General features: G+C 36.7%; 1 protein-coding gene across 6 annotated transcripts in view; it reads right to left on the bottom strand.

Annotated features, from left to right (window-relative positions):
- The window catches only part of LRRC4C (leucine rich repeat containing 4C), a 493,770-nt gene that overhangs the window by 175,761 nt on the left and 293,681 nt on the right, over positions 1-24,328 (bottom strand). For 5 of the 6 annotated variants that reach the window (XM_051791728.1, XM_051791727.1, XM_051791730.1 and 2 more), the window contains one exon: positions 12,492-12,580. The exons of the other annotated variant lie outside the window; for it this stretch is intronic. The gene's annotated coding sequence lies outside the window, so the exon portion shown is untranslated. The remainder of the gene's footprint in view (positions 1-12,491; positions 12,581-24,328) is intronic. 6 annotated transcript variants of the gene reach the window in all.

Here is a 24,328-nt window from a genome sequence, read left to right as displayed (position 1 = left end):
CAGAGACAAGGTAGAGGTTGTCAACGCTTTCTTTGCCTCTGTCTTTAACATGGATGATGGACCAAGGGAGTCTCAGTGCCCTGAGCTGATCAAGCATGACTACAAGAATAATCAACTCCCAGTCAACCCTGAAATTGTGCGGGATTTGCTGCTCAAGCTGGATCCCTACAAATCTATAAGGCCTGATGGAATTCATCCCAGAAACCTTGAAGAGCTGGCTGATGTCTTTGAAAAACCTCTCTCGATGCTTTTCGAACAGTCTTGGGAACACAAGAGAGGTCCCAGCTGACTGGAAGTTGGCAAACATTGTCCCAGTTTTAAAAAAGTACAAGACTAAGAACTCTGGAAACTACAGGCCTGTCAGTCTCCCTTCAGTGCCTGGTAAAGTTATGGGGAAGATTATTCTGGGGAGCATTGAAAAACACCTGAAAGACAATGTTGTCATCGGTCACATGCAGCATGGCTTCAGGAGAGTAAAGTCTTGCTTATCAAACCTGATTTCCTTTTAGGACAAGGTAACACACCTAGTTGATCAAGAGAAGCTAGTTGATGAAATCTTTTTGGATTTCAGTAAGGTTTTCAATACTGTCTTTCCCAGGACCCTTCTGGATAAAATGTCCAGCACACAGCTGGATAAACACATCATGTGGTGACTCACGAGTTAAGCACACAGGGGTAACAGTGAATGAGGTGACATCAGACTGGTGACCTGTCACTAGTGGGGTTCCACAGGGCTTCATCTTGGGCCCTGTGCTCTTCAACATCTTCATAAATGACTTGGATGCAGGACTGGAAGGGATACTGAGCAAGTTTACAGACAAAACAAAACTGGAAGGAGCTGTTGACTCCTTCAGAAGCAGGGAGACCGTACAGAGAGACCTCGACAAACTACAGGGCTGGGCAATCACCAACCAAATGAAGTTCAACAATGGGAAGTGCCGGGTTCTGTACCTGGCAATCCTGGATGTACAGACAGACTGGGAATGAGATGCTGGAAAGCAGTGCCACAGAAAGGGACCCTGGGGTCCTGATTTAGGGAAAGTTGAATATGAGTCAGCAGTGCCCTGGTAGCCAGGAAGGACAACCATGTCCTGGGGGCATCAGGCACAGCATCACCAGTCAGTTGAGGGAGATGATTGACCCGCTCTATTCTGCACTGGTGTGGCCTCATCTTGAATATTGTGTGCAGTTTTGGTCACTGTAATATAAGAAAGGTATTAAGCTATTAGAGAGAGTCTAAAGGAGGGCAACGAAGACGGTGAAGAGTCTTGAGGGGAGACCATATGAGGAGCAGCTGTGGGCACTTGGTCTGTTCAGCCTGGAGAAGAGGAGACTGAGGGGAGACCTCACTCAAGTCCACAACTTCCTTGTGAGGGGAAGAGGAAGGGCAGGCACTGATCTCTTCTCTGTGGTGACCAGTGACAGGACTCGAGGGAATGGCCTGAAGTTGTGTCATGGGAGGTTCAGGTTGGATATTAGAAAAAGGTTCTCCACCCAGAGCGTGGTTGGGCACCGGAACAGGTTCCCCAGGGAATTGGTTACAGCACCAAGCCTGACAGAGTTCGGGACATGTTTGAATGATACTCTCAGGCACATGGTGTGACTTTTGGGTTAGAAAGCTAGCACTTTTCTTTCATTTTGCCATATAAGCTATTGGTATTTGTTTACACTTTTTATCCAATAACATGAAAGGTTAGCTTTCAAAAATTCTGTGCAGCTTAAGATTCATGTAAGCTATAGTGTTTGCTGCAGTGAATGAGCCCATTAACACTTGTGGACTTGATCTATAACTCCTTAAAAGCTTCCTCCAGAGTAGGAATTAGAACAACACAGTAACTATGATTCATAGCTACCTGTACACTCAAGACAATTTTTAGACCACCAGAGGATAGTTCCTAATAGATATATTACTTTAAACACTGGAATATCAAGTTATTACAGTCAAGTAAGTTTAAATATTGACTGGACTGTCTGCTGTCAGAAATATGGAAGAAAGTCTTCCAAATCCTCAGGTAAAGGTAAGCCAAAATGCTAAGCTATATAAAATACAAAGAGAAGAATGATTATTTTCAGGTTAATAGGCTGTTCTGGAACTATAAGGGACAGCAGGTAACAAAACAACAGGAAAAAACTCCAATCTATTTTTTTTCACATTTGGCCTCAGTCCCTGAACTAGAGATTCAACTGAATGCTAGTCTGTGTACCCAATGTATGCAGAGTACTTCGTACAATACACCATGTCAGCTTTCCTGAATGGTGCTCAAACTTTTAACTTAAGCATCAGTGTTTTGCACTAAGGGCACTAATGCCTGACACAGTTCAATGTTGTTTTTATTTGGAAAATATTATATTGCATTAATATTCCAACTGTCTCCTTTTCTTGTACATACTCAAAAAAATGACCAAAAATGAAGTGAAAAAAGAACTGTCTGCTAGCTCTCTACTAGCAACACAAAACTTTTTTATCTATGGAGCAAAGAAAAGTGCCCTTTGATGGAGCTGTCAAGTGGGTCTAAATCCTGTGTTAAAACATATAACCTGTCTTTGGAGATAACTACTTCAGGAGCAAAGATGCTTGTTTACAAGTGGAAACTTCTTTTAGAGGCATTTCTATGTAAAACAAGCTTTTCAGATAAGCAATGAATAAACTCCACTTCATAAAATTTTCTTCTATTTCAAATAAATTTCAAAAGCCTAGTCTAGATCTGTCCTCCATTTTGGTAACTAAATTTAAAAGAAATGTTACTGTTACCAAAACATTTTGTTAAGGACCCTTTTTTTTAAATGCTCATTTGAAGTAGTTTTTTGCGCTAACTGAAAATCCATTAGTTTTTTTAGCTTGAGACTTATAGAGGTTTCATTTTGAATGCTAGAAAAAATGAAAAGCTGACGCTGACTTTTTTTCTTGTTACATCTGGAAAAAAGAGACATATATACATGGACTAAAAACCATGAAGGTGAGTGGCTCTATAGTTCAGAAAATTGAGATGCAAGTCCTAAAATGGGCTGCATAATTTTACAACTCATGTTCCAATCTCAACATTCTCATTTGTCTTCTTATGGTATTTTCTAGGGGAACATTTCAGTTACTAAAAATAAATGTAGGAAATAGAAGTGTAAAAGTTAAACTGAGAAAATTGCACCCTTAAGCTTTGGAATTTTATATCCTAGAACCACGCAGTCAAAAAATTCAGCTAATACATTGTGCAATATGCTTCTATCAGCTTACAGTACCAGCTCTCTCAAATATAGCACAGGCATGATACCATTCTGATGAGTAAGTCGATACCTGAGTAATGAAGAAACATGCATGTCTGAGCTGCTTTCAGATATGTTTACTTAATTACTTAAACCTGTAGCTATCTAATGAAGATCAGTATCTGCACTACCTGATCTTTAATTTCCAACAAAATGTTTTGTTTTGCTCATTGCATCACTGAACATTTTAAGACTGTCTCAGGTATTAGCTGTATCAGAGGAGCTTCAGAAGCACTTTAGGACAAACCATTTGAAAGAGAAAAAGGAAGGACAAGAATCTCTGTCCTTCTTCTGAAAGCATTTTAAAATCCAAACCATATTTAAATGACATACCATGCAATCTGAATACCAGTATTGCCTCCTCTACAATGCTTTCAACTTCTGGACACACCGTAACCTAACATTTGATGATGCAAAACCTCAGAGCTATCCTTCCAAATTTAGTATTGAACATATCAGAAAGTAAAACTATCTTCATTGTATGACATTAGAAAGGATCCTCAGTGATAATCTCACTTCTTTTGTAAAGATAAGACTTTTTAAAAAACTCAGGATATGAAGGCACTGTAAATAGCTTTGAGATGTATTTGTATGACCAAGTGAAGACAGCAGCTCTGTGCCTGCCAGAACACCTACTGGACAACTTAGAAATTTTAAGATCTTCTCCCATTTACAAAGGTATGAATCTTTAAGTAATATTTTACCACAGATACTATACCACGAATATATTCCACATACATATTTTTAATCAAAGTCTGTTTTTCTAGTACCAGAAAATTTTTTGGTTGACAGTCATTGCAAAGGTCAACAACTACAACACCTATTAGCAAGAGTAGTACCCTTTATTTTTTAAGGTTATCTTTTAGATACTATCTATAGATATTTAGGACTATGTATTAGACACTAATATTATACTACCTATTAGAAACCATGTACCAGGAACAAAGAGATCTCAAGTAAGTTGATACTCATATGATGAACTTACAGTGGAAAGGAACAGCAAGGCCTGTCTGCAGAATACTCAAAGGCCTTACCATGAGATCTGCTCTGACAAGAGCAAGGAAATCCCAGCAAGTCCTTCCACCAGCTTTCAGAACTGCACTTTTCTGCTTATGTATCGTGCAAGAGAGGACACCACTTAAACATGAAGAATGGTTTCAGAATATTCTAAGGAGGGTTCAGAAAGATGCCTGTACTTTAAACTCTTTGCTTCCTCAGTCTCTATTTGATCATCATGTCACAAAGTATGATGAGTTAGATTCTACAGATAGTAAATCTATCATTCCTCATCACATGTCTGAACCCATAATGATCATCAAGGCATAGCAAGGGTTAGCTGCTCCCTAAATGATGAGGAGACAGAAGTCAAATGAGATAAAAAGGTTAGCAGGGCAGGACCCCTACAGAGGTGGAGCAGATCCAGAGATCAAGGCCAGGTTCAACCAAGAGTGCAATGACATGGATCTTGGCCACTTGCTCATGATTTGGAGATAATCTAAAAAATCCGTGCTTATCAAGTAGTTATACTGCCAACGCAAAAGAGATTCTCCAGACCCTCACTGGGAGAAATTCCCTGGAGTTTCTTATCTTTACCACTCAAAGAAGAACACAGTCAGGGCAATTATAGCCAAAAGTAGGGGTTTTTTTAGAAAAGATTTTTTTTTTTTTTAGTTTAAAATGTAAAGCACCTTCAGTGTGTAGTTTTAGCTGTGCTAAGATAGCACAGAAAACAGAACTTAATAGGCTTAATAAGAACATGTGAAATAGAACAACTTTTGAGAGTTATAAGACCTCAAGCTCCAAGCCATATATCAACCAGGAAATGAGAGAAGCTAAAAAGTTCGTTCCATTATGATCTACTTTTCAGAGTAGGTATGGTCAGAAATGAACACTTGAAAAATAAAGAGAGAAAAAAGAGCCCTCTTCAGTTTGTAAAAGGAACAGTATTTGCAATAAAAACTGTTCTCATACTGGAGGGTATTTATAGCCCCCCTTTCCTACTTAGTCTCATCATAACTCTTTGGATAGTGCATAAACCCTACAGTTCAGAAGCCCAATTTAATTGCTAGACCAAGAGTCAGGAATTTCTCTTTGTGGATCTAGCATTCAGTCTGTGTCTTATTTGCTCATTTGTGCAATAGCATTAATAACATCTGTATAATATCTGTTCACTGTATAATGAATATATTAACAATTATGATGGATGGAGATATTAAAGATATCATGGCAGATGACAAATAAGGCTTGCATTAGGATTCAGCAAAGCACATGCAGACCTCCAATGACCAATTTTCAACCATCATCCTCCCCTTCCTACCTACAAAACAAAAAAATCTTATAAAGGGGATTAAGATCAGGAAATCATGAAAAGTGCAACCTTAGGAAGATACAGTTGCCTGGATGACACTAGGTTGAGTGGGAGCGTTGATCTGCTGTAGCATAGGAAGGCTCTGCAGAGGGATCTGGACAAGCTGGATCATGTGCCAAGATCAGTGATATGAGGTTCAACAAGGCAAAGTGCCGGGCGCTGCACTTCAGTCACAACAACCCCAAGCAGCGCTACAGACTGGGGGAAGAGTGGCTGGAAAGTGTCCAGCAGAAAAGGATCCAAGGGTGCTGGTCCACGACTGGCTGAACACGAGCCAGCAGTGTGCCCAGGTGGCCAAGAAGACCAATGTCATCCTGGCCTATATCAGTAATAGTGGTGCCAGCAGGACCACGGAAGTGATTGTCCTCCTGTACTCGGCACTGGCGTGGTTGCATCTTGAAACCTGTGTTCAGTTCTGGGCCCCTCACTACAAGAAGGACATTTGAGGCGCTGAAGTGTGTCCAGAGAAGGACAATGGAGCTGGTGGAGAGTCTGAAGCACAAGTCTTAACAAGGAGGGGCTGAGGGAGCTGGGGTTGTTTTGCCTGAAGAAAAGTAGGTTCAGGGGAGACCTTATCACTCTCTACAACTACCTGAAAGGATGTTATAGTAAGGTGGATGTCAGCCTCTTCTCCGAGGCAACTAGCAACAGGACAAGAGGTCATAGCTTCAAACTGCAGCAGGGCTGGCCATCAGGAATAATTTTTTCACAGAAAGGGTGGTTAAGCATTGGAACAAACTGCCCAGGGAGGTGGTGGACTCACCATTTCTGGAAGTGTTCAAGAAATGACTGGATATGGGTTTTAGTGATGTGGTCTAGTTGACAGCTGGGACTCAATCTCAGAGGTTTTTTCCAACCTAAATGATGCTGTGTGATTCTATATGTGATTGGGCTGCAAAGTGCCTTAAGAAACTGGTCTTGATCCTGTGTTGGCTTCATCAACAGCCTACATGATTTGACTTTTAGTCAGTTCCTTGACTCACTTCATGATGCAGACTTCTGCAGAAATACACCTCATTCTTCCCTGGCACACCTCCCATAAACTGTTGAAATAGAAACTTCTGATGAAGTGGCATTAGATTTTATTTATGATCCATACTTGGAGTAATGGTTTCTCAAAGCCAGCCTCTTAACTATAAGAAACAAGAAAACTCTGCTTTTCCAATGCATCTGCACTCCCCTTAATGGCCTGCCAGCCACCACACTAAACTGATAGTCTTATTTGCATAAGTAGAGAAGCAGGAAGTGGAAGGAGACAGATGGGTGAATATTAATTAAAGTTTATAAAGTAGATGAAAAAAGGCAATTTGAAATTTCTAAAACCCTTTTTCCAAACAACCTTTTCTTCTTTAGGTTATAATATAATGCTAGAAGATATAATGTACTAAATGGATAAGGAGCTAGAAGCTTTATGTTAAGTATTTCTTGAGCGATAAGGACAGTGAGATGCTAAGATAATTCCAGCTCAGCTCCTCCAAATACTGTCAGAGAGCAAAAGTAATTTCTTACATGGTAGAAAACTCTTATAACCAGAAAACTGTTATTTAAGTTTGCTATCAGGTGGAGATCCCAACCAAAACTCACCAAATAGCAGAATTCTAATGCTATTGCTGAAAATCAGATCTAACTCCAGATGAGAATTGTAATGATAAATGTAATGATAAATGATAAATGTAGCTATGAATAGTAAAGGCTAGGATGTCAATGTAAAGTCTTATTGCCCATGGTTTCCATGTACACTATCTTTATGGCAAACAGTTAGGATTACTGTGAAGCCCCTTCTCACTGTCAAATTAAGCACAGCACAGCAGCTGTGATGCTGAACATACTCCATACTTTATCTCAGAACACAGCTGCTTCAATATCAGGTACAACAAAACATCACATCTACTTCAGCTCCGAAAACTGCAGCATGTCCCCCTTGAACGTGACTAGCATGTTACTGAATATATAATTCTAGGAACGGGGTTGCATTTCCTCTAAAAAGTCAGTCCATATGCTGAAAGACTATACTAATTATGTCCATATAGAGCATCTACTGTGCTAGTATATGCACCAGATATTGGCACACTAATATTTTGCTGATATTACTGCATTCTGGTACAATTGTTTTATAAGCCTTCATTAAATATCTACTCATCATACTTCAGTATGAAAAGGGCAGCTTTTGCATGATTTGAAGATGATGGCAGCATAATAAGTCAGATGAAAGAACAGCCTTGAAATGAGAATACATTTTTCACAAATTTCAGGCTTCATTTCTTTTTTTAAGGTATGAAGAACAGGATCTAAAATTGCATAACTGTATAAAAAAGTTATATCACTGATATAAAATAGGATGTTATTTTATTCAGACCCAGTAGTAACTAAATGGACCTGTTCACATGCAGATGAGTAAAATCTAAAGTTCTATACATTTTGCTGTGATTTAGTTCACAGTGTGCCTGTAATGACTTTGAAAAGTTAAAAAATTAGAATTGTCCCTTCCAACTCAGTATATTCTGTGACTCTATGATTAAGGGTCCACACCACTTCTACTGAGCAGACTAGTCATCACTATTAAAAAGGTAAAATAATGCCTTAAAAAAAGAAATGGAAAAAAAAAAAGGAAAAATGTAATAAGAGGGAAAAAGAAGAAAAAAGAAGCAAAAAGCAAAAATGACCAAAAAAAGGAGACAAAGAAGGAGAATAAAAGTTTACATAATATTTTAGTTAAGTGGATCCTTAACCTCAGGGAAATTGATAGATTTGAATGAGTAGTAACCATTAAAAAAATTAGAATTCTATCCGTATTTATTGCTATTGAAAAAAAAATTGCCAGGCAAAATTTTTTAGAAATGCATTATTTCTTTCCTTTTGAACATAACCATCAGTTTCACATTCCATCAAAAATGCAACTTTCCTTAAAAGGAATAAGGAATTGTTTTATCTGACAAGAATGTATAGAGATATAAAAATTATATTAGTGTGTGCGTGTACATGTATGTGCAAGTGACCTATAGGTTTATATTCAAGATTCAACTAGGAAAAAATTAAATCAAGAATAAATAATTTAGACATGAAGTCTACTGTTGAAGAACAATAGATTTCCTGAAAGCCTAGGAAATCTAGGCTCAAGAAAGCCTCTATCGAAGTGGAAAACTTTAGCAAGCTTCATTCCTGACTTTAGTCAAGGAGCAGATGAGGCAGGACTCCTAGACAACTGCATAGCTTCCCACTCTAGTGCAACAGAGTCTTTCTCCCACACTCCTGGGAGAACATGGAGAACTGGCTACCCAGAACTGTGCACCCAGGAAACATGGTCCCCGAGAAAAGTCACAGAAAGGTTTGGCTGTGATTTCTTGAAAGTTCATTGACCGCAAGGTAATTTCATGATACAGTTTCAATTTCAGTCTACAGTGGTTCCCAACAGAAAGTGATGACAGAAGACTGGACAATGAAATAACAAATGCCACTAGTTTAAACACACAGATTTACATGAGTTCTAGGTCCATGGATGCTGGTTCACAGTATAAAATTTCATATAGAAATGTTAGTTTAAGGAAAGTGGAATACACTTTGTAAACATTTTCTAACACTAAGCACCTTTAAAACACATAGAACTTCTACTCAATCAAATGAAATACAACTTCTCTTCTACTGTTTCTTCTGTTAGACTCCCCACTGCCCTTTAGCTATTTACAGTATTATGGTAGTTAGCCTTACTTCAATCACACATCTTCAGACTGAGAAGTCTTCTGTAAAATTTGTAGCCTTCACTTTTAGCTGTATTTAGTCCTTTCTAAACACACCTCCTTCCCTCTGTTTTCTTTTTTCATTTTTTTTTCACTTGGCTTTCTCAGCAAACTTTCTCTGTTGGACTTCTAACTTCTTACATCAACTATTCCGGTATCCATTTTTTGGAAGACTTTCCTACCTCTGTAAAACAGTAATTTTCTGCTTTTAGTCTGAATAAAAATAGTTGGCATATAGCCATGACATTGTTCCTTTTCGGCAACAGCTCTTTGGGTTTCAACAGTCTTCCAAACTCCATACCATGTAACCTGTTTCCTCTCTTCTGAATACAAGGCATAAGGGGCAAGAATATGACCAAATAATAATAGTGGATTGACATACAATATCAGAGGTAATTCACAGGTTGTTCACAGATTGATTCCCCAGTCTATACCTCAATAGAGAAAAAGAAGGATGTAGACAAAAACATTACTATATTTTTATGTTTTTGCATAAAGAAAAACAAACAAAAAACCAAGGAAAATTAACTTCAGATTTTTGAAAATTGTTGCATTTATGGTAAGGTTACATGGCGGGACTCAGTCAGACTTTATCAAATTTCAAGCCTCTCAGAAAATAGTGTTCGAGTTATTATATACCCTCCCCAGAGGAGATGCTTAGTCCTATAATGGAATCAAATACCACTCACTCCAGAAATATTAGCAATCAGGTTTTTATGTAAACTGTTTCTAATGATATAGAAAAGATAGACATTTTACATGGTGGGCAGAAAAATTAGAGAGAAGAGTGGAGGTGGCAAATCAAAAGCGTTATAGATAGGAATAAATTCCAAATTGCTGTCCATACACTGGCGCACAAATGCAGCTGACTAGTATTAGGAAGATTGTCAGATGTTTATATGACCCAAATGTTAGAAAGTACACATAAAAGAATGGTTTGATTTGCCTAAGAATACACTCCAGTCGAATTTATCCCCTAGCACCTGTAGCACCTGTAGCACTTGTGAGTGTAAAACACAGGATGCCCAGTGAAAGTGGGATTTGAAATTAAGCTGAAATAGTCTGTAAATGAACAGTTTACACAGCTCTGAGCTGGTTTAATCTGCATGGGGGAAGAGGCAGGAAGGTGAATAAAAAAGGTTTATCCAAACCACGCAGAGAGGACCTGCTTTTCCCTCTATATTCCCTGATCATAAACCTAGAAGGAGATTGCCTGGCAGTACTGTTATACCTTATAAAAATTGAATGTGGGTGCCTTTTTAAGCCTTCATTCAGAGTGCTCACTATATAATTAAGAGAGAAGCTGGAGAATATGAACTCATCAGTTGACAAGAAAGCTGGAAATGAGAACTCCTGGATAATGTTTCAACCTTTTTCACAAGTTGGACAATTATACATGTAAATTTATAAAAGAGAACACAACATATAATTTGAGAGTATCCAGAATTATCCTATAGCCATGTATAGTTTAATAGTTTGATATCCCTCAGATACATCTGTTAATCAAGCAAAGTAAAAAAAAAAAATTATGCATTGTTAGCAGACTTTTGAAGATAACTTTTTGAAGACAAAAAGAGACATGAGAAAGTCCTGAGCTGAAAGTTGCAACAAGAGAACAAAAAGTTATATTCTATAAAATACCCCAAGAGATGCTGAGTCTGCAGATCCCATTGTTGGCATAATTTGTGGGTGGCTTTTAGAACAGGTTGCACCATTTGCTTTCTCATTACAGAGGCAATCTAAAGAACCACTGTCATCCTGAAAGAGCAGAAAATTTTGAGCCTTTAAGCATTCGACTGTTCCAGCCTAAAGTTGAATGCATATTTGAAGGTAAAATTATAAATTTTGTACACAACAACCTTTAGGTATCCTCAAGCAATAAAAGATTCTGTGTGAAAGAAAAGGATTGTTTAGCTTGTCAGAAATGAGATAAGAAAAATAATGACTGGTTCCATTTAGAAAATGAGAAAAACTGATAGGTTCTGGATCACATGAGTTCTGATGCTTCTGCTATTACATCTTTTTATGATTGAAGCACTAATGTTTGATGAAGCATTTTCTTCTAAATTAGAGTATGGAAGACATCAACGAAGCAGCAGACCTAGTGAGTTAAATTAACATCTTTAACATTCAAAAATTATCATCATTAATATTAATTAGGGCACAGAAAGTATAATATCTAGCACTAAAGAATCTAGAATAACACAAAATTTAGCAGCTGTTTACTTGAATGACAATGAGGTAAAAAACAACAGGAAAATATCTCTTTGTTTACGCCCAGTAGTTTTCATTCTGGTAAATTTTAGATACTCTATTCCAAACATTGTCCACCTCAGCTTGCTGATCCTGATTGGGAGGGTTGGTCCTGGGCAAGTTCTTATTTATCTAAAATTGTTAAAATAAAGGTTTTTAAGGCCTGTGTTTGCACACACAAATATTTGTTATTAAGTTTAAAAATAAAAATAAACACAGGATTATATTAAAATCCAAAATTATTATGAACATCTGATTAAATTCCTACAGTTTCTTAATTATAATTAACTTTCATTCTCTTAATGACCACTTGTTTATTTAATGTATTAAATATAATTTTATCTTCTTTTTTACCAACACTTTTATATGTATCCTGTTGCACCTCACCCAAAATACCTCTAAAGAATGAAAACATATATGAATTTGTCAAAAAATTGACAGAAATTATTGTCCTTACATGCTAAATCTAACCCAAATAATTGTCACTTCAAAACCATGACTGAAAATTTTCACCGATAATAGGTAACTGAAATCAGTATTTATTTGTCCAACTACTGTAACACCTTACCACATTTAATAGTTGATGCTACAAAAATATGAACACCTGGAAAATCATAATGCCTCTTGCATAGCGTTAGCAACTTAAGACCACAGTAGAACAGAATGAGAAGACACATTCATACACACATATTTGCACATATAATTTTTTCACTTCTATGCATACACACACATGCTATGTTTTAAATACATTGGATGGATCTGTCATTGTCACTATAAAAGTTTTGTATCCCTGGAAAATTCAAATAATCTGATATTTGAAGTTCAAGATTATAGCGAGCCAACCAAACACTATTTTAATACATAGATATCCACCTTACCTTTGTTATATTTCAAAAAGTTCTCCATTACTCATTGAAGATAGAAATTAAAGATGGAATTTTGAGGGGGATCCAATGTCGAGTTCAAACTAAAACAAAAAAAATTGTTTTACCTATAAAATATTCTAGACCAGTTCTATATAATAAATTTTAGTCATATAAACTTGAAAATTTCTAGAAAATATTAATATATTTGATTTCTTGTGTGATGAGAGGATTTTTTATATTCAGCTGTTCTTCTCTGCATATCTGGTGTACTCTGCATATTTTACTCTACATTCCTAATTACTGGTTGTTTTTAGCAGATGGAAGACTTGCATTCACTCCCATGATTGCAACACAAAAGAATATCAATAAATACCCCAAGATTTTCAAGAGGAGAGATTTCATAAGGTACAGCACGACTGCCACAAAGCAAATGACTATCCTGTCTAGAGTAGATTTTCTGTAGCCTTATATCCCCTAAGTAGTGAAAAGCGAGAAAAGCATATACACAGTTAGAAAAACCTGTAAAGCAGATGCTGCCACAATGTCCCCACTCCTGCCCTGCCCCATACACCAGTGTTGCCCTGCACTGCTACCCATTGGCTCACTGCAGTCTGCACACTTCAGTACCTACACACCAGGTGCTCCTGACACCTTTTATGAACATAAAGGGGATGTAGATAAATGCTCTCTTTTTTTGCATTAAATCGAATTAAATCTCCACCTTTTAGGTGAGCAATGAAATTAACAATTTGATGGTAAAATCCAAAAGCTCTGTAGCTACAATGATCATCACCCATGCAGACTGAAGCCCTCCACTCCCACTACATCTATTCAGCTTGACAAATTGTTTTCTCTGCTTAAGTAACCCACAGATTTAATTTTGGTTGGAACATTCAGTTGACACTCCCGTCCTTCACTCATCTACTCATCCCTTCCTGACTACAAGATTACCATTTTTAGTTTCAAGACTACTCATTTTAAGCTTGTCTGATCATACTACTTAAATGCTAGGTCCACTGTCCACTTCAGGTTACTGTAACTCTGTTAAAACTCTAGTACATCTTCCAGTCAGGGTACAGTGCAAGGATTTCATGCACAGCTTTTACTCCAGGCCATTCCCACTCCTTACATGACCCTATCAGAATCTCGTGGAGACACTTCTAAGTTAAAACAACTGCTGCCTCCCAGATTACAAAACCTTGTGGATCCAGACAGTGTTCGTTGTATTTCTTTTGTGAAATAACAGTAATTGTTGTTATGTTATTACCAGCACTTCTGAGCAGCCAGGCACAGACTTTAATGAGATTTTTAGTTTTCTACCTGCCTAATATTTTTCCATTTGAGCAGGAAAAATTCTTAGGGAGAAGGAAAATTCAGTTGTGACATGCAGATAAGATTGAAAACTATGAATATCTATGTAATTCTAGAAGTACAAAACTTTGCACATACAAGCAGCTGTTATTAATTCTATATGTAAATTCTCAATAATGTATATGTAAATTCTAAATAATTCTAAATAAGAATTATGTTTATGGTGCTTGAAAGTAATTTTTTTACATATCGAAGTTCTACCTTTCAAGCTGTCACTTTATGTGGGCTCATACAACAGCCATATTAGTTTGTACAAACAAAATGGAGAGAATCTAATGTGTCTTCATCCAATTATCTTTCTCCCATTGAAGAATTAATACTCTAGAAAATTCCTTCAGCGACTTTTAGTCCACATATACTCCACATACACTAAAAAATCAACTCTTTACTGGAAAAAAAGGATGTTTTTGTCAAAATTATTTTTTGATGACTTCTGCAATTCTTTGCTAAGGTTGTTTGGTTATCCATGTGTATGTAACACAGTAAGAGATAAAAAGAGATAATGAGCCATAGAAAGAGAACTGAAGGGATCAAAGATGATTGTACTATCATACATATCTTATATAAAAATTACAGAAAGGAATTTCTTACACACAATTTCCAGATCACCAAAAAGAAAGACAGCTTTACTAACATACTAACTTGATAGTCGTACTAACTTGAACTGAAATGATTAAATTTCATTCTGATCTTAAATATGGAGAAGAAGATCATATACTTAAACCTAAGTATATTATTAGGATATGCCAACGAAATATTTAGGAGAATTTAATTCCAATGCAACTTGCTACCATATCATCTCCCCTTGGGTTTTAATTCTAGTCATTTAAACACTGAATTCTACAACTACAGAAGAGAAAGAAGAGAAGAAAAAGCTTTCCTGACCAGATTAAATGACCAGGAAAGCTTTGAAGATTAAAATTAACACGAATAACAGTGCAAATTAGAGGCTGAAAAGACTTCTTCCAACACTCTTTAGATATACCGAACATCAGATATCTTAAGCTAGGAATTTTTTGGACATATTTACATAACCTGTTTCATAGGTTTATTTCAAGCTTTACCTTAAAACCATTTAGTTGCTCTGACTCCAATCTACTTAGAAATCATTTTAGAATCTCACTTCACATCTTATTGCAGACCTTCTTCAAATCTATTCTCAGTTTATTTATGACTGGTTAATAATAATTTATGTGGTCCTAATTTTTACTTATAACATAATTATTCTCCCTCTCCAGTATGTTTATAGAAAATCACCTCTCAACTTCAGCTGGGTTACACTACACAGGCCATGTCTTTTCATATTCTCTAAACAACACTACAGCTCTCCTGACTAAGTATATTTGAAATCACATTATTTCTTAGAATAGTATCTGATATGTCACAGTACATATGGCTTATGTAGCAATGGCAGTAGTGTTCCTCTAAGGCTGCTAATAATTCTCACTTAATGCCTTCTAGAACCTGCTTTGTCATTTCCCTGCTACCTAACACTGTCAGCAGATAGTCATTCTCTGACCAATATGTTCAGATTCTCCCACCACCTCCAGATGGTAAATCCCCAGATTATACCTAAATTCCTAGTAGAGGTCTGTTCATGCCAGACTTTACTACTGGATTTTAATCTAGAGCAATTATTCAGAACAAGATCTCCCCCTGGTTTTCACCGTTGAATGATACAATCAATCTGTGCCTAATTACAGCTCTTGCCCTTCTGAATGCAGCCTTGTCTAAGAAACAATTTATCTTATTAAAAAAGATATTCAGTCATATTTTTGCCTACACTTCTGAACCAGAAAGAAAAAGCGAAGGTTTTATGTTATTACCATTATTTATCTGTCCTTCAATAACAAATCATGACTCATTCTTAATAGAACTACTTGAGCACCCATATATATGTATTTGCCTATACGAATATATATTTCAAAAGGCCTGCCACATCAACAGACACAATCCTTACAACTTGAAGGTGGAACACAGTATCTGTTTAATGCCTTCCTATGAAACTTAAAAGGAGTGTCTCCGAATGGTAACTTAAAATTGAAATTACTGGAGACGAAAACATGTTTTCAAGCATTAAAATACATTAGAAATTTAAACAAGTAAAAATGCATAAAACATTTTTTAAGCAGTATAAAATATTGTTTTCATATTAATGTGTTTTTAAGAAATGTCTTTTTTGTCCTTTTGAGTATTTGGGGAATTATTAGGAAGTCATCAAAATGATCTTTATCATTCACTGATTATCAGATCAGCCTCAAGTTAGAAATGTCAATAAATATTTTCATAACATTTCCAATAAAAATGAATGCAAACAGCATACCTATGGAAAATGCTGAAACAAAAATAAAATGTCAAAACCAGCAGCTCCTTTCAAAAGTGTTATTGGGACTAATGACCTTTTTCTATGAAAAAGAATCCTTTCAAAAGCTATTAGCTCTACAAACTATTTAACAGAAATACATTTAGAATGACTGGGAACTAATCAATCAGTCTGAGTGCACAGGAAAATGACATGCTGTATGATTTTGACACAGATGACGTTGCTTCAGGAACAAAACAATTCAATGCACTTAGTCCAGCTGATGAGACTGGAGGAGTGGCTGCTGTTCTGTCTGGCATTTGTCCAAACAAGGATTACATTCCTATGACATTTACTGAAGAGTCACTGTGAGGAAGTCCTTAATTCAGAAGTGCACAGGCATAAGAACCAAATTTCCAGAACTGTTATATGCATGATCTGAAAAACCTGCAGCTATTTAGTACTAGATTTCCAGTGTGCTTCACATCCTCTCCTAACAAATCAGGTTCATAATACATAATTTATTATTACTCTCAAGAGTCTTACCAAATGGGGAATGATGTCTGAATCAAAGTGGGGTGTTGAACATGTGCCAAGGCAGCAAAAGAACTACTTTATCATTTCAGCACTTCAGCCTTCTATTATAATTGCATTGGCACCTTTCCTAATGCATAAGTGAATTTAATCTGCAGCAATGCTATATGGAAGGTGTGCTGTATGAACTTTGAATTTTAATGTAAAAAATTCTGGATAATTTTCCACACACAATATGGAAATTAGCAAAGTTCATGCACTTGTCTGCCTCTAAATCTGAAAATGTCACAGATCTGCACGAAGAATTGAGCAATTCTGAAAATTAATGACCGTCACATATGGATATAAGATATTCCTAGTGAGTTAGTGACTTCAGGTTAGAGACTTTAGGTACAGGAGATGTTTAAATTTGCAGGATACTGGCATTTTTACTTTTCAAAGTTACCTAACAACCAATGCTCAAGAGAAGAAATATAGTATAAATACAAATGCAAGATTCTTCCACCTTCTCTTACTTAATCCACTGTTTTTCAACATACTGACCACTGGAATATTAAGCCTTGTGGACAATGGCTTAACTCTCACTTGCCTTTGTAAGTCTCTGTATGATCTGTTTCATCTTTGTCCTCTCTTGTTATGGAGACTAGGAGACCCTGCAGGGGTAAGGGAAAATTAACACTTCAAAAGGTTTAATACAACATATGGTTGCAATCACTTTCGTTATATAATCACCATACTTTTCTTTCTATACTTCTGCCCCCATCATATTCTTCTTTACTTTGCCTACTAGAATTCCTCATTTCTCTCTAGCATAGCTAGGCTATCACCTATGTTACAAGTTACATGATAGCCCTGTGCTATAGAAAATACCATAACACTTAAAATGCATAGAGAACCAAACTTTCACCCTAGCTCAGATCATCCTAAAGTTAATAAGAGTTATTAACAGGTCAGTGGATGTAATAACAGATGATAACTAGAAAGCCATGTAAAACTAAATCTTGTAGGCTTCTGTAAATAAATTATTGCACTACATCCCAGATTAACAACTTTCCTATTGTTTCAGTCTCCAGTTTTCCTGTTAACACACCACCTCTGCCTACACCAGACAGTTGTGCTATGCATATTCCTTTCAAGCCACTACACCAACAGTTTTGCAAAACAGTTTATCTCCACACTTTTCACTGGGTATCTCAGACTACACTAATATCACCAGAAATGGAAGATCAGAGAAGTAGCTTGTTTCATCAGTCTTAGTTTCCAAAGCAAGGCTTTTCACTAGCAACTCCCCAAGACAGAACTAGATGCGTAGCAGAGTTACGTCCCTCCTGTAATTCTTTTCATTCTAAACAAAACAATCCTGAAAGATTAATCAACTTGCATAGCAGGTATGATGCTAGAGCCTTATTTATACCTTATAGCCTGTTAAGATCCAACCTGATGGGTAGGTTGTATCATTTCATAAGTACATTTTTAAATGTTTCATCAGCAAAGGAAAAAAAAAAAAGTGAGATTTTTGTTGTTTGGGTTTTGGTTTTGGGGTTTATTTTCTATATGGAAGAGCTAGCATAGTAACAAAAGAAGCCAGCAGGAAAAGGATGGTACTGAAATATGTGTATATGCCTGTATATAAAGAAAGCAAATCATAGGTTATCAGCTTGAATATGCCACGCTTCATCTGATCATTGCTAGATGTGAGCAATGAAAACAGAGTTAATGTTCCATAGAGAAAGCAGAAGTGACAGTAATGCCCAGGAATGGACTTTTACACAAAGAACTCACTGGAAAAGCTCAAATGTCAAGTGTAACAGAAGTTTACATTACTTCAGGTTTTTGACTTATGCCCCATGCTTCCTTTCTTTTTATCCATACAAACATACACAGTCACACAGTTTAAAATCTGGTTTTAGCATAGCACTTTGTGGGTAATGATCATCTGTACAGTGAATCATCAGGATTCCCAATGTGTGTGAAAACTCCTTGGAGAAAATAATTCTTATTCTGTCACCTTCATGGGCAGCATGCTGCCTCAAGGATGGACAGATCATAGCACAGGCAAAATTCAATTGAACCTGATATTTGTTAATGCTACTTGCCTGAACTAGAAAGGGGGTGAATTCCAAAGTAGTTTTCTAGACTTTGCCTACTCCCTACTGAAAGAGAATTTGTATTTAAAGCTTCAGTGGATCCCTGTAGCAAAGCCTGTACTCAGTTTCCTCAAATGTTTCATAGGTATTACCCAGCCTCTCCCATCTGCCCTAGTGTACTATGTTTCTTTATGAGACCTATTAACATAATTTAAAAAACTGGAATCTGTAAACAAAATGGTGGTTCATAACACAGAAAATATATCTGGAAGCAAAAGTATTTTCAGAATTAAACTAGAGTGAAAAAAACCAAAACCAACCCACACACAAAAAAACAAAACCAGGATTCTTCATAAACTGAATTATACTTGTTTACCACACAGAGTTGTGTAACTATGGCTAGGGTGGTGGGCTTGCAGGCTGTAAAATATAGCAGAATAATTTAATCTTTTGTTTATAAATTCCTATGACCTATTAGAAATCATAGGCCTGATTTTCAGAGATACTGAGCCTGTCTTTTCCATTTACTTCACCCTGAGATGTGTGTGCTCTGTCAACTCTTCTAGAAATCAAACCCCAGTAACTTTACATGATATTAATGGCTAGATTCTCAGTCTTCAAAGGAAGTACCCTGATTTATATTGGCTGAGGCTGTGTCTCTCACGCTGTGTTTCCAGATTCTACAGCCTCTCTGCTTACACTAAAACAGTTAGAAGTAAGATAAATAAAAAATATAGAGATAAAATAGATGAATGAGATAAATTGGACAATAGATTAAAATAGACAAATTAGACTGTCACAGACTTCTCCCTCCCATATACTCCTTTCCGTCCTCTCCTGTAGCTCATGCTTCATTCTTCATGCTGCCTTCTTCATTTGCCTTTGGCAGGATGCCACTGCCAACTCCTTCTTACTCCCTGGTTTCCAAATGCAGTCAGCCTGACTGGACACAAGCTGACTGCAGGACATTCAAAGCCTTTGCAGTGAAATTCTTAGTTCCTTGATCTAGACATACAGATATGCAGACTGGCAGTGAACAGAATCAGTTAAATCAGCTATACTGTATCACATTATTTATTACTTGACTACATAATACTGAAATACCAGATTTTTGAAGGTCACTGTTCATGTAAAACTTCATAACATTCAGCCAATTTACCTGAGAAGAATGTTTCCCTGTCTGACGAGGTCTGAATCTACACAGTAATCTTTTGCTTTTGGAGTTATACAGCTTATCGGTACTTAGGTTTACATTTTGGCCTATGAAAATTTGTCTTAGAACAATATAGCATGATGTGGAATTGGATTTCTACAGAGGTTTTCCAGCATTTGATAATAAGGTGACATGATTGAATGATTGCAGAAGACTATTAAGGACATGCAATTTTGATGCAGTGTACTTCGATCTCAAACTGATAGTTTGGGACATTCCTCCCCTTCACAAAGGACACTATTCTCTACTCATGACTCTTTACAAAACTCATTCCTTCATTTGTAAGAATTTTATAACTCAAAAACTATATGGTATTGAATTCTGGAAATATGGAGTTTCAGTTGCACAGGTAGGAATTCCTAATTCTAGTTCAGATTTATTGTTCTTGCGTCTGGAAATGAGACAGATGCAGACACAAACTCCTGTCAAAGCTCTACAGGGAAAAGCTGTTTCTCCTGCAAGTCAGAATATTAGTGTGTGTGTGTACTAGTGCAAGATTTGTTTTCGTTGGTCAGACATTCACTTATTCCACTAGATTGGTTCTGCACAGACAGAGAGGAGCTGTGTGTGGCAGTGATACATGGAGTGCCTCTGTACAAAAAATTCTTTCAGACTGCATATCTCTGTTTCACCAAAGAAGAAAGAGAAAATGTAATGTTTTATGTTTTCCTTCACTTTACATTCCCTGTCAGCAGAGTAAATCTCACTTTGTCAAGTCTGTAGATGTAAAGAAAGAGCATACAGAATGAGAAGAATTCCATGTCCAACAAACCAAGACTGAACTCTCTCTTTTCTCTGCTAGACCTATTTCTCTCTCTTGTCCATGAAGAGTGAGTGAGAGTCTCCAACTTTCAGAGAGGTACCTGCCTCAACTTGCTGACAGACACACTCTGTATTGCCCAGCCTCTCTAGGCAAATGGCTGCTGGTTGTTACAGATTTTAGTTTCCAGTCACCACACTTCCCAATTGAGCTGTTAAAACTATCCTCAAATAGTATGTAAGTAATTAGTAGCTGGACATTAGATTCCTTTTAGTTTTTCACTATGAGGGTTCTATACCTGCTGTCATCCACCACCAACACACCTACCTCGCCTGTTTAACACCTAGCTTCTATCTAAATCCAATTTCTCTTCATTTTCTCATTTAACATGATCTCACTTCCCTACAGTGAATGCTTATATTCAGAAGCATTTAAATTGGCTGAACTCACTCAGCTAATTTCTGTTTGGTACCACCTATGTAATTTACCTCACACAGTCATAAAATGAAATGACTCTGAATTTTAACTACATAAACAAAAACAGAGAAAAAAAATCCACAAACATTAAAACATATTTTTGGTTCACTTCCTTCAGTGTTCTATAAACAGAAATGATTTTTATTCATATGCTATATGAAATTATAAAACTACTTTTTAATGAGCTTAATGATTTTGTTTCCATGTTAAAGACTCTAGACTCAAATCCGTCTCAAAAATGACTTAACCCTTTTTAGGTCTGCAAAACAGGCAGTTTTAACAACTTGAATCTACAGACTTGAGAAGATATCTATTCTCAGCATGGATATACATATAGCCATGTGAGTTTTAGCAGTTGGTCTTTAGTGCTGTTTCAGTTGATGATTCATTTATTCTGTAGGTAGAAATAAGTATAGCTAATGAGATCACAGAAACATTCTGACAGCTTTGATGTGAATACAATCCCTATATTAAGAGCAGTGTGTGGAGGAGTAAAAGGTGGGATGTTCTCACTTGTAATTTGAAATAAGTTTGGTGGATCTCAGTACAGCGCATAGCAGACTGATGTTCAGAAAAATCACCAGTCAAACTAAAATGGGCACCATTCTTTGCAATAGCAGCAAAAAATAATGATTAAATGGGCACAGTAAGATCATAACAGGTTTCCAATGCATTTGCTGAGGGGAAAGTGACCTGGGAAATTTGATGTCATCCCATCTGTACAACAAAAACATGGTCAAGCCAACATCCTTAATGACACATAATTTTAGTATTTAAAAGGTATGGAACAAATTTTCAGATCGCTTAAATCTATTGACTTCAGGAAAGCTGTGCTAATTTCCAGAAGTTTTTCAAACTTTCCATAATATCCCTCAAAAAACACTTGTAGTTACTAACCACCTTAGTGTTTTATTTGTTCCTGTATGGTTATGCCAATTGCATGGTGTTTTTTCCTCAGAGTTGGCAATAGAAAAGATTCATCCAGCAAACTGAGCTGGAAGTGGGTACAAAATTTTATTTGGGTCACCCACAATGGGATTTATTTTAACTAAAAATCAGATAGCTGGTCTAAACTACATACCTGAGCAGCCTTAACACTTGTTTGGCAAGCAAAAGTACCTCTCCAGAGGGCCACTGAATCCATCAAAGCCACTATTTCTCTCCTGTGCAGAGAGAGCATCCAGACAGCAAAACAATCACGGTGTAGGTGTTGCTGAGCTATGTGAATCTCTGTGGAAGGAACTGCAAGTTAACACCACAGGGTAGCTTAAGAGTCCAGTTGCATCTGCAGGCTGAGCCCCATCACTTAACAGGGAACTGAGAACCCCTAAGAAGCTGCTATTGTCCCCATCTATGAACTACTCGCTAGTGTTACTTTTCTGAGGTATGCAGCATACATCTTGCACCTCTCAGACATATGAAGATTTTGGCACTGGAGGTCACAGAATCAGAAAATTTGCGATCCCTTCTATAGAAAGAGTTTTTCAAAATATACATTTTATGTTACCACTATCTTCCACCACAAAATAACTGAGTAGCACAATTGGCTGTATGAAAGCTCCTCCTTATATCTGAAGACAAAGGTAGAAAAAAGTATTATACAGTTTTACTCTCCACACTCTTCAAAAAACTCAGTAAAAACATGAAAGTTTTAATGTGATGTAAACCTTTCATAAATCCAGTAGTGTTAAAGCAATTTTACTTCTCAAAGCTGATCACCCTTCCATCTTTCTACAGAGCAGCGTTGGAGAGAGGGCAGAAACTACTTTTTCTCATGTGCAGAATTTAGGAGTTTCTAAAATCATCATTCATTTTTCTTTATCTGTATACAGGAACAGTAAGTGTAAAATACTTTACATTTGCAGCATGAAGCTGGAAGAAAGAAATCTAAGTTCTTTCTGAAATGACAGAAGTGGGAACAGGACTGAAGACTCCTTGGGCAAACAAAACAGACACAAATGAAACAGACAGACTGATCAGCCCCAGACAAGATGCTACTACTCTTGCCTCCTTCCTCCTTGCATTTGGATCCATTTTGACAGCATGACATATAAGAGCCATTCTCACAGTCCACACCATGACAAAATTTGTAGTTTTGTTATCTTTCTCTCATTCTTTGTCTTTTCTTTTAGAACACCCTGATTCCCTATCATTCTAAGTATAGGAACCTCTCATTGTCAGTTAATTGCATAAAAATCCAATGACACTTGACTAACCTTGGGCCTGGATAGGAGATCTGACATGCATCTATGATTAAAAAAAAAAAAAGGAAAAAAGAAAAAGGCAAAGCTTGCTGTTTTAGGGAAGTGTAATGGTCCTAAATCTTACTTTGTAAAATCATTTAGGAAGTACAACTTGTTTATTAAGCTATATCTACAGGTTCCATAAAGCCAATGCAAATGCAAAAAGCTAAACAAAAGCATTTATTTCTTCCTCATCATTATACCTGCTTGTTACTCTAAAAAGAGTTCTAATGTTAAAAAACTGCATACAGTCCCCCAGTAATTACACTCAGTTTCACAGTTACTCCTTATTTCCTTGCATCACTGGAGGTTAAAGGGCAGAAGGTAGTCGAATTCAATGAAAGGGCAATTCCTCAAAGCACTAAAATGCTAATAGTTAAAGAATACTGACTTCAACTAAGTCCACACACTCTCTTTGTACAACTTATATATCTAGTGTGAAGGACAGATGACAAAGAGACCAAGGAGCTGGATGCCATATCAAATGAGTGAATACAGTGCTGCATTTGACAAAACCACAGTGAAATGACTTTCCCTTGCTCTTCACTCTGCTATTTTGGTTTTTTATTGTTTCACAATATAAGGTATGCACTTTACTGGATCTATAGTCCTGTATAATGCCAGAATAATCTCATGAATGATTTTCCCAGTCATAGTGGCAGTAATCCAAAAAACACACTACAGCATCATTATGGTTTTAGCTTCCCTATTTATTTTTACAAACATGTTTACAAAGCCAAAGTTCCTATGGCCCAAATATGCAAAGCTACAAGCATCTGAGAATTTCCTATTAATGCAATTGCTAAAGAATCATGCACTTATCTAATGCTATCAACTATTGTTAACACAGAATCCCAACCAT

The sequence above is a fragment of the Manacus candei genome, unplaced genomic scaffold (assembly GCF_025592945.1).
Source record: "Manacus candei isolate 608988 ecotype Guabito, Panama unplaced genomic scaffold, ASM2559294v1 h1tg000033l, whole genome shotgun sequence".
NCBI classification, from domain to species: Eukaryota; Metazoa; Chordata; class Aves; order Passeriformes; family Pipridae; genus Manacus; species Manacus candei.
The sequence above is the reverse complement of the archived record's forward strand: the minus strand, read 5'-3'. Positions and strand labels throughout refer to the sequence as shown.